This window comes from Elephantulus edwardii, unplaced genomic scaffold, assembly GCF_000299155.1.
Source record: "Elephantulus edwardii isolate Elephantulus edwardi_28Jun2011 unplaced genomic scaffold, EleEdw1.0 scaffold00060, whole genome shotgun sequence".
Classification (NCBI taxonomy): domain Eukaryota; kingdom Metazoa; phylum Chordata; class Mammalia; order Macroscelidea; family Macroscelididae; genus Elephantulus; species Elephantulus edwardii.
In genome coordinates this window covers 9,974,509-9,984,303 of record NW_006399810.1, presented here as the reverse complement: position 1 = coordinate 9,984,303, position 9,795 = coordinate 9,974,509, and the positions used below count along the sequence as shown (strand labels likewise).

The 9,795-nt window shown below is 41.4% G+C and overlaps 1 protein-coding gene and 1 pseudogene across 1 annotated transcript in view; one reads left to right on the top strand and one right to left on the bottom strand.

Annotated features, from left to right (window-relative positions):
• Positions 1-9,795, bottom strand: part of UBE3C (ubiquitin protein ligase E3C) — a 216,901-nt gene that overhangs the window by 187,589 nt on the left and 19,517 nt on the right. The window lies entirely within an intron of this gene.
• LOC102860632 lies at positions 3,127-4,795 on the top strand (annotated as a pseudogene).

Sequence of the window (9,795 nt, the reverse complement as noted above, 5' to 3'; positions counted from 1 at the left end):
TTGATGGCACTAAACAACACGAAATACAAAACAGTATGCAGCAATCCACACTAGATACACGTACAGTCTAAACTATGCAAATACTCCCAGTTAGAGCCAATGTTCAGTCACAGAAAGTTTGAAACATTCTTCAGGCAAAATATACCTGGGTGACACAAATGGTTAATATTTTTGGCTGCTAACCAGAACAGCCGTTTGAGGGCACCTAGAGACATCTTGGAGGAGAGGCCTAAAGATCTACCTTGAGAAAACTCTATAAGCACAGTTCTACTCTGATATATACATGGGTCATCATAAGTCATGACTGGTTCAATGGCAATTTTTTTTTCTTTTTAATAAGCACTATGCAGGAATATTAAGGGTCTCTGGTGGAGCAGTTTATTAACTTGGTAAGAGAAAAGTCAGGGGTTCAAATAGGAGAAAGATAGGCAGTCTCCTTCCATACTGACAATCGCAGAAACTTAATGAAGGGTTGTCATGAGCTGGAAAGTGGGTCAACAGCAGGATATTAGTACAAATATCTTTTAAATACAAAAAATATCAACTTGATTTCATAATAAAAGAAATGTAATTAAAACTCCAAAGAATTAAGGCCTTTTATCTATTTGACTGTTGCTGCTGTTAGGGGCCCATGTATCAGGTTCAAGCAGAGACTCTGTGCACAAAAAGCAGGAAACCATCCAGTCCTGTTGACCTTCAGTCACTGCTGTGTGTGTCCCAATGTTGTAGTCACTACGCCATCCATCTGACAACCTTCCTCCTTTTTAGTTAACCTACTTTTTAGTTCCCTCCTTGCAGAGCTCTGGTGGCCTAGTGGCTGAAGAACTATGCTGCCAATGCCTGGGCACGAGGTTTGGATCCACCAGCTGTTCTTCAGAAGAAAGACAGACAATCTTCTGTGTGATTTACTGCCTCTGAAAACCCTCTAGAGGGACATCTATGAGTCGGTTTCAACTCAACAGCACACAACATTTTACCAAGCATGATGTCTCTGGGGATTTTCCCCTCTGGAGTAGTCCATGGGGAGTTTTGCTGCTAACTCAAAGACCACATCTCTCTGGCAGTTCAAATCCACCAGCCGCAGCTCCATGGGAGAAAAATGGGTAATTTCCCATGTAACTGACAGCTTCAGAAATCCACTAGACGGTCAGGTACTCAGGTGCATTGCATTGAGCTATTTGGTGAGACAGAGAGGGGAGCTCTGGTGGTCTAGTTTGTAAAGAGTTTCCACTGAATTACTAGATATGCACACAGATTATTTTGTCCTTTTTTATGTGTCTAAAATGGAAGAAGCTCTACAAGGACATACATTTTAAAATTCATTTAACATCACCAAGAATAAATTTATAATCAAGGGGCTGGGAACAGCAAAAGGTAGGTGAGGCCAAAAAATGCATTCAAATTTTGAAAAAGTGCTAAATTTCCCTCTGACTATTAGTTAGTTTTGTTTTTATTTCTTATATTCACTAACCTGAAATTCTTCTTCACTTTTTTCAACTCTATACACTTAGTGAGACCACTCTGGCCTAGCCATGGTGGCTAACACAAAAACCAGTATCAACTGCCAGAACTAGTGGACAAGTGTGTAGGATCAATGGTTCACACTGTGATGAAGAGTGACAAGGAAATTGTTGGCACATTTCTGGGTTTGATGACACTGTTAATACGTTCTTGGAAGATGTCACTGAGTTTGGAATCATGCTAGAAATAAGAAATACTAAATTAGATTTTGCTCATTGCAAAAAAATATAACAATGTTGGTTCCTAGAGAAGGACATGACGTTTGTGGGGATTTCTTTGCATGAATACTAGTTCCAGTTTTGTTTTAGAAAGACAACAAATATTTAACTTTTTAATATTGAGATTCCCTAATTCTCTTTCCCAGTAAAGAGAAATGTTTTAAAGATGCCAATTTTAATAAGCTAATCATAACTATAGGGGGAAAGAGTCTGCTGTTTGAAGATTACAATAAGAATTTCATTGCTGTTGTTGTTAAAACAAATAAATTCTACAAGTTTAGAACACACAAGGATTTCTAGCAGAAGTTACATATTAGTGTCATAAAACACACTGAGTAAGCTGGACAATGACTAGGGATGATAGGAGAATGGATGCCTTTGAGCTGTGGAGGTGGAGAGGAGTATTCAATATACCATGGACTGCTAGGAAAACGAACAGGTTTGTCCTAGAGAGGGTGAGAGCAGGCTGCTCCTTAGAGGCAAGGATTCTGAGGCTCCGTCTGACATACTTTGGGCATGTTGCAAGGATGTACCAGTCTTTTGAGAGGGACATTACGCTTGGGAAGGTAGAGGGACAGCGCAGGAGGGGAAGACTCTCAATGAGATGGACTGACTCAGTGACTGGAGTAATGGGGATAGGCGTGTTGGAGACAGTAAGGTTGGCTCAGCATAGAGTAGGGTTCAGAGCTATTATACATGGTGTCGCTATGAGTTGCAGGTGACTCAACAGCATATAACAACAACTCTATTGTTCTTGTTTTTGTTGTGTACCATCAAGCTGGAACCAACCCATAGTTGACCCTCTGGTGGGTTTTCAAAGGCAGTTAATGACACGTGAAGAGACTGCCCATCCTTCTCCCATGGAGTGTCTGGTGTCTGAACTATAAGCCTTTGGGATGGCAGCACAGCTTCTTGCTGCTAGGCCATGAGAGTTCCCTAGAATACTTAATACTTTTAATCATAATTGCTCATGTTCAAGGCTGTGACACTAAATCAATTCATCAATAAAGAAACAGCTAACTCCTCTGTCTGATCTGTGATGTTTAGGTAAACTATCACATTTTCTCTGAAACTCCAGTGAAACTTTACCAAACTTGACAAGTGCCACATATATGATTTTTAAATGAAAATGTTCTCCTCATGCAAATATACTTAATAAAGGAAAACATTAAAAACAAAATAGAACCTTAAAAAAAAGTCACATAAATTTTAAATTAGATTTAATTGACCATCAGATTAAAACTTTTCTGGTGAAATTTCGCGGGGCCCAAAGGCTTGCGGGCCTGCGACGCAGTCAGATCGCCAGTGTTTGCGAGTGGTGGTTGCGCTTGGGGCCTCTTGGAGCAGGGCTGGGACCCCCAGCACCCAGCTTCATGGAGAGTCCGCCATGAGGAGGAGTGAGGTACTGGCTGAGGAGTCCATAGTATGTCTCCAGAAAGCCCTGAATCACCTTCGGAAAATATGGGAATTAATTGGGATTCCAGAGGACCAGCGGTTAGAGAGAACTGAGGTTGTAAAGAAGCATATCAAAGAACTCCTGGATATGATGATTGCTGAAGAGGAAAGGCTGAAGGAAAGGTTCATGAAAAGCATTTCTGTCTGTCAAAAGGAGCTCAGTACCTTGTGCAGCGAGTTACATGTTGAGCCAATTCAGGAAGAAGGAGAGACAACCATCTTGCAACTAGAGAAGGATTTACGCACTCAGGTGGAATTGATGCGGAAACAGAAAAAGGAAAGAAAACAGGAACTGAAGTTACCTCAAGAACAAGATCAGGAACTGTGTGAAATTCTTTGCATACCTCCCTATAACATCGACAGTTCCTCAGTTCCCAGCTTGGAAGAGCTGAACCAGTTCAGACAACACTTGGCAACTCTGAGGGAGACAAAGACATCAAGACATGGAGAGTTTGTCAACATAAAGAGAAAGATCATACTGTGTATGGAAGAATTGGATCGTACCCCAAACACAAGCTTTGAAAAAGATGTGGTGTGTGAGGATGAAGAGGCCTTTTGCTTATCTTTAGAGAACACTGCAGCACTACAACAGTTACTACAGCAGCTGGAATTGCAGAAATCACAAAATGAAGCTGTCTGTGAAGAACTGCGGGGTCAGATCCGAGAGCTGTGGGAGCGGCTGCAGATACCTCCAGAGGAGAGAGAAGCCGTGGCCACAATTATGACTGGGTCAAAGGCCAAGGTCAAGAACTGAAGCTACAAAACATGAAGAAAGTGATTGAGGCAATCTGAGTGGAGCTGGCTCAGTACTGGGACCTGTGTTTTTACAGTCAGGAGCAGAGACAAGCTTTTGCTCCTTATTATGCTGATGACTACATAGAGAAACTGCTCCAGCTCCATGACGTGGAGATTGTGCAGTTAAGAAACTACTAGGAAGTCCACAAGGAACTCTTTGAAGGTGTTCACAAGTGGGAAGAAAGCGGGAAGCTCTTTCTGGAGTTTGAGAGAAAAGCTTCAGACCCAAGCCGATTTACAAACCGTGGAGGAAATCTTCTTGAAGAAGAAAAGCAACGTGCCAAACTCCAAAAACCACTCCCTAAGCTGGAAGAGGAGTTGAAGGCACAGAATGAAATGTGGGAGAAAGAGCACTCCCAGGCATTTGTGGTGGATGAACAGAAATTCATGGAGTATGTGGCAGAACAGTGGGAGTCACATGGGCTGGAGAAAGAGAAAGCCAAGCAGGAAAGACATCTAAAGAACAAGAAGCAGACAGAGACGGAGATGCTGTATGGCAGCACTCCCCTAACGCCCAGTAAGTGACGTGGACTGACACCCCGCACTCCAGGCAAGGTCCGGAAGCTGAACACCACCACCATATCCACTCCTACCCCTAATAGCAGCATCTGGCCGGCCGCAGGAGGCCTCATCTGCCGTTCTCCAATGTCTCGACTCCCACCTTCTGACAGCAAGCCTGGAGTCACTGCCACCTCTTCAGGGAAAAAAAAATGCCCCGTGTGGGCTTATGTGGAGCTGATAAGGATAACGTGGATTTCAGTGGCAGCTTCCTGAGTGCAAGAACTTTCAAAGGCTTCCAGATCTGATGCTACTTCTCGAATCCTCAATTCAACCAACATCCAGTCCTGAGAAGCCCTATCAGTCAGCCAGCTGTGGCTTCCTGTGCTTAGACTGGACCTAGTTATACTGTCGGGGCTTTAATTTTTCATCACTTTAGGCTCGCTTGAAACCCTGGATGGATTCCATTACCTTGGGCCCAAATTAAAGAAATGAACAAACATTACAGATGAAAAGCCCACCATAGACTTAGCAGGTCCTTAGAGGCTCATTTTGGTTTTTGAGTCAAGAAATACACTCAAACTTAGTTTATAGCAGTAAGTACAAATTTTAGCATAAAACCTAGTTTCTTTCTGTAACCCCATCATATCACTTGCTGAAGCATGATCAAGGGCTTGTTTCATTTCACCATTGTATAAGAAAATGATTGCTTTGTCCATCCTTGGGGCATGGGGAACAATGTAATTCTGTCATGCAAACTTGTAATTAGCAATTAACATCTTTTTTTTTGTTTAAGGATGCTCAGTTAATGCTGTATTTATGTTAGCTTTGCTCTCACCTGAGGGTCTGTCCTCACAACACAGGACACCCATCTCCTGATAAGGATGTCTGTGTCAGCAGAGGTGGCCTGGCGTACTGCCAAAGAATGATGGGGCTGGAGCACCTTTGTTAACGTGTGTACAGTGTGTTAATAATAAGTGCAATGCCCTTTGTGTTGGGTATGTGTATATGAATCCACGTGCTTGTCTGAACTCTATTTCTTCATTTTCCCCCTCATTTCCTTGCCTACTCTGTCTGAATTCTTCAGTCCTTGCCAACTGTCAGCCAAGTCAGAAGGGCCATTTGGATGGGCTGGGCCTTCTCTGTCCTGGAAATATGGAACTTTGCACATGTCAGTCCTGGGAAGTTGTTCCTGACAGAGCGTCCACGATGCAGCTTCCCCCCTCCCCTTAGGTCCAGTTGATCACTACTGCTCCCTCAAAGCACTATTATTTATTCTCATCTGCCTGCACCGAACTGCTGCCAGCACCTTCAATGGTTCTCACTAACTTGGCGGTGTGGCCTTCGTCTGTGTTAGCCATGCTGTCTAATCATCTGTATACATGTCCTGTTTTTAAACTAGAAATATATTCTTAAAAATAAATTCAAATGTGTTTGCTTAACACAAAAAAAACACTTTTCTGGTAAAAATCTGGAATGTAAATAAAAGTAAATTTCCATAACAAGAAAGTTCTCATTCAAGTCATGTTCATTTTTTTTCTTAAAGTTTAAAACAAACTGTAGTCATTCACATCTAATTACAATAAACTTCAAGACTATCAGTTCACAGAAATGTGTTGTAAATATGGCACTATTTTAACAGTTAAACCCTAAAAACCTAGATATCCATCCATAAAGCAAAAATTGGGCACAATAAATAGATGAATAAAACCCTTGTGATGGAATATTATGGATCCATTAAAAAAACCCATAAAGTTAAATACGTTGATATGGAATCATCACAATACAGTAGGTGGGTACTATACAAGCTGTCCTCCAATCTTTTTACTTAAAATGTCAGGAGAGGTATGTTAACAGTACAAAGATAGATAGGGAATTGCCAGAAGTTCAAGTGGGATTTAGAAGAGGCTGTGGCACCAGGGATATCACTGCTGATGTCAGATGGATCCTGGCTGAAAGTAAGGAATACCAGAAGAAAGTCTATTTGTACTTTAAAGACTATGCAAAAACGTGTTGACTGTGGATCATAACAAGTTATGGCTGACACTGAGAAGAACGGGAATCCCAGAGCATTTGATTGTCCTCATGAGGAACCTATACCTGGAGCAGGAGGCTGCTGTGTAAACAGAGCAGTGGAGCCCTGCATGATTTGGAATTGGGAAGCAATTCTAGCAACTTTACTTGCTGAAAGTGAGGATTTGAAGCACTTGTTGCAGAAGATCAAGGAATGCAGCCTTCAGTATGGATTGTGTCTCAATATCAAGAAAACAAAGATTCTTACCACTGGCCCAACAGGCAGTGTCATGATGAATGGAGAGGAGACTGAAACTGTCAAAAGCTTCATCTTGCTTGGATCCACAATTAAGACCCTTGGTACGATAAGTCAGGAAGGAAATAAGGAGACATATTGCACTGGGAAAATCTGCAGTTAGGGACCTTTCCAAATTACTGAGGAGTAGTGATGTCAGTTTGAGGACTAAGGTGTGTCTGATTCAGGTCATGGTCTTTCCAATTACTAGCTATGCATCCAATACCTGGACAATGAATAATGATCACAGAAAAATAATTGATGCCTTTGAGTTGTGGTGTTGGAGAAGAGCACTGAACATTGCATAGACAGCCAAGAAAATGAACAGATGTGTCTTGGAGAAGTTGCTGCCAGAGTGCCCTTTGGAGGCAAGAATGATGTGGCTTCGCCTCACATACTTGGGACATATTACTAGGAGGGACTATACCTTGGAGAGGGACATGAAGTTGGGAAGGGTCGGGGGGGGCGGGTTAGCAAAGGAGAGGAAGACCCTCAACCAGGTGGACTGACAAAGTGACTGCTCCAGTGCACTTTTGTGTGTCAGAAAGTGTGAAGATGGTGCAGGACAGGACAGGACTAGGTTCAAATCTTTTGTTCAAAGGGTCACCTACTGAAAGGCCACACCACAGGAAGCTCCAAATACTTCTGCTTCACCCTTTTCAGCAAAGTATCTGGACTCCCTGTTTTTCTTCCTCCTTTATGGGATAGTATTGCTTTTTAAATTCACTGAATAACAATCAGAATGAAATGAGAAAATTCCCCTTGTAGGAAGGGCAAATATTAAGTATGACAGCCTATCTAACCATAAAAAGAAAAAAAAATACAAAAACATCTTTGAGGGAAAAAAAATACTCTCTATACCTCCCAAGAAATTAGTTCTCAGTAATGAAATGAAAATGCAAAAAGAACATGTATCTGATTACATCATGGAATAAGGACAGATACAATTTTTGTGAAGAAGAATAATACATATCAACCTCTTCAAAAATGTGTATATATACTTTGACCAAGCAAGCCAATCTTTCTACAATATAACAATAATAACATCACCACAAAACATTAGAAGATTAAACAATTCAAGCAAAAGGCAGTGATTAAAGTGCTTGGATCCAATATATGCAACCTGAAAAAGACATGTCAAGACTTAAAGATCAAAACAGAATAAAAAAATATGAGAAAAAAGAAAAAGATGAGAAGTAAATAGCTGGAATGATTATACTAATATCAGGCAAAATAGATTTTAAAACAAACAAAAAAGCAATTAAGGATAAAAAAAGAGGGTATTTCATTAAGGTTAAAAAGGTCAAGCCATCAACTTAACAGTGACAAGCATTTCTATGCTTAGTAATAGCACCAAAGTACATGCAGCAAAAACTGGAAGATTTGGAAAAGACCCTTAATCGCAGGTTAGAGACTGTAACACTACTGCTTCCAATAAGAACAACTTGACAGATAGGGAGCTATAGTAGCTTAGTGGTTAAGAGTGGTGCTCCACAGAAGAAAAAAACAATTTCTCATGATTTATGGTTGCTGAAAAACCACTGGAGGGTCAACTATGAGTGGATTCCTAAAATAGACAACCCAAAGGCAGAGCCAGAAGAGAGTTCACCAGAGGCTCCTGGAGGTAAAAGACTGGCAATTCCCTCCTGCAGTATTTATTGTTGTTGTTATGTGCCATCGAGTCGCCTGAGACTCATAGTGACCCTATGTACAACAGTCCTAAACCCTGCTCTATCTCTTGCCAATCTTATTGTCTTCGACACACCTATTCCTATTACCCCAATGACTGAATCAATCCATCTCATCAAGGGTCTTCCTCTCCTGTGCTATCCCTCCACACTCCCAAGCATGACGTCCCTTTCCAAGGACTGATCTCGCCTTGCAACATGTCCAAAGTATATCAGACAAAGCATCAGAGTCCTTGCCTCCAAGAGGCAGCCTGGCTTCACCCTCTCCAGGATGAACTTGTCTGTTCTCCTAGCAATCCATGGTTTATTCAATACTCTTCTCCAGCACCAGAGCTCAAAGGCACCTATTCTCATTCTATCATCCCTAGTCATTGTCTATCACTCTGATGCATAGCAAGTAATTGCAAAGACCATGGCCTGTATCAGGCACACCTTAGTCTCTAGACTGACATCATTGCTCTTCAGTGCTTTGGAGAGGTGTCTTGTCTTCGACTTTCCCAATGCAATTCGTCTTTTAATTTCCTGGCTGCTAGTACCAAGAGTGTTGACTGTAGAGCCAAGCAAACTGAAGCTGTCTCTTCATCATCCATCATGATGCTGCCAATTGACCCACTGGTGAGAATCTTTGTTTTCTTGATATTGAACCTCAATCCTTATTGAAGGCTGCCAGTCCTTGACCTTCTGCAGCAAGTGCTTCAGGTTCTCCTCAGTCTCAGCAAGGAGGGTTCTGTCAGCTGTATAACACAAATTATTGATGAGTCTCCCTCCAAACTTGAAGCCACACTTCTTTTCATGGAGCCCAGCCTCCCAGATAATCTGTTCCACATATATAGATTGAAAAGATATGGAGATAGGACACATCCTTGACACACACCCTTCTCAATTCTGAACCATGCAGGCTCTGAAAATTCACTAGAGGGTGTGCTATGAGTTGGTTCCAACTCTAGGGCAAAGAGTGAGTTAAGAGAGAATATCATCAAGGCAACATAAGATACTTAAACATTCTATTCACCAACAAAATACATACCATCTCAAACCAATGTGGAACATTCTCCAGGACAGAGCATACACGCTAAGTAATATGAGAAACTCCAGTAAATTTAAAAGGACTGAAATAAAACATGTTTTGAGACTACAGTGAATTGAACATAGAAATCAATGGTAGGAAAAAATTTTAGAAACTAACAAATACATGAAAATTAAATATCACACGCCTAAAAAAACCAGTGGATCAAGGACAAAATCAAATTGAGAATCAGAAATTACTTGGTGATGAGTGAAAGGAAGACGAATGTATTTCATGGGGAAAGGT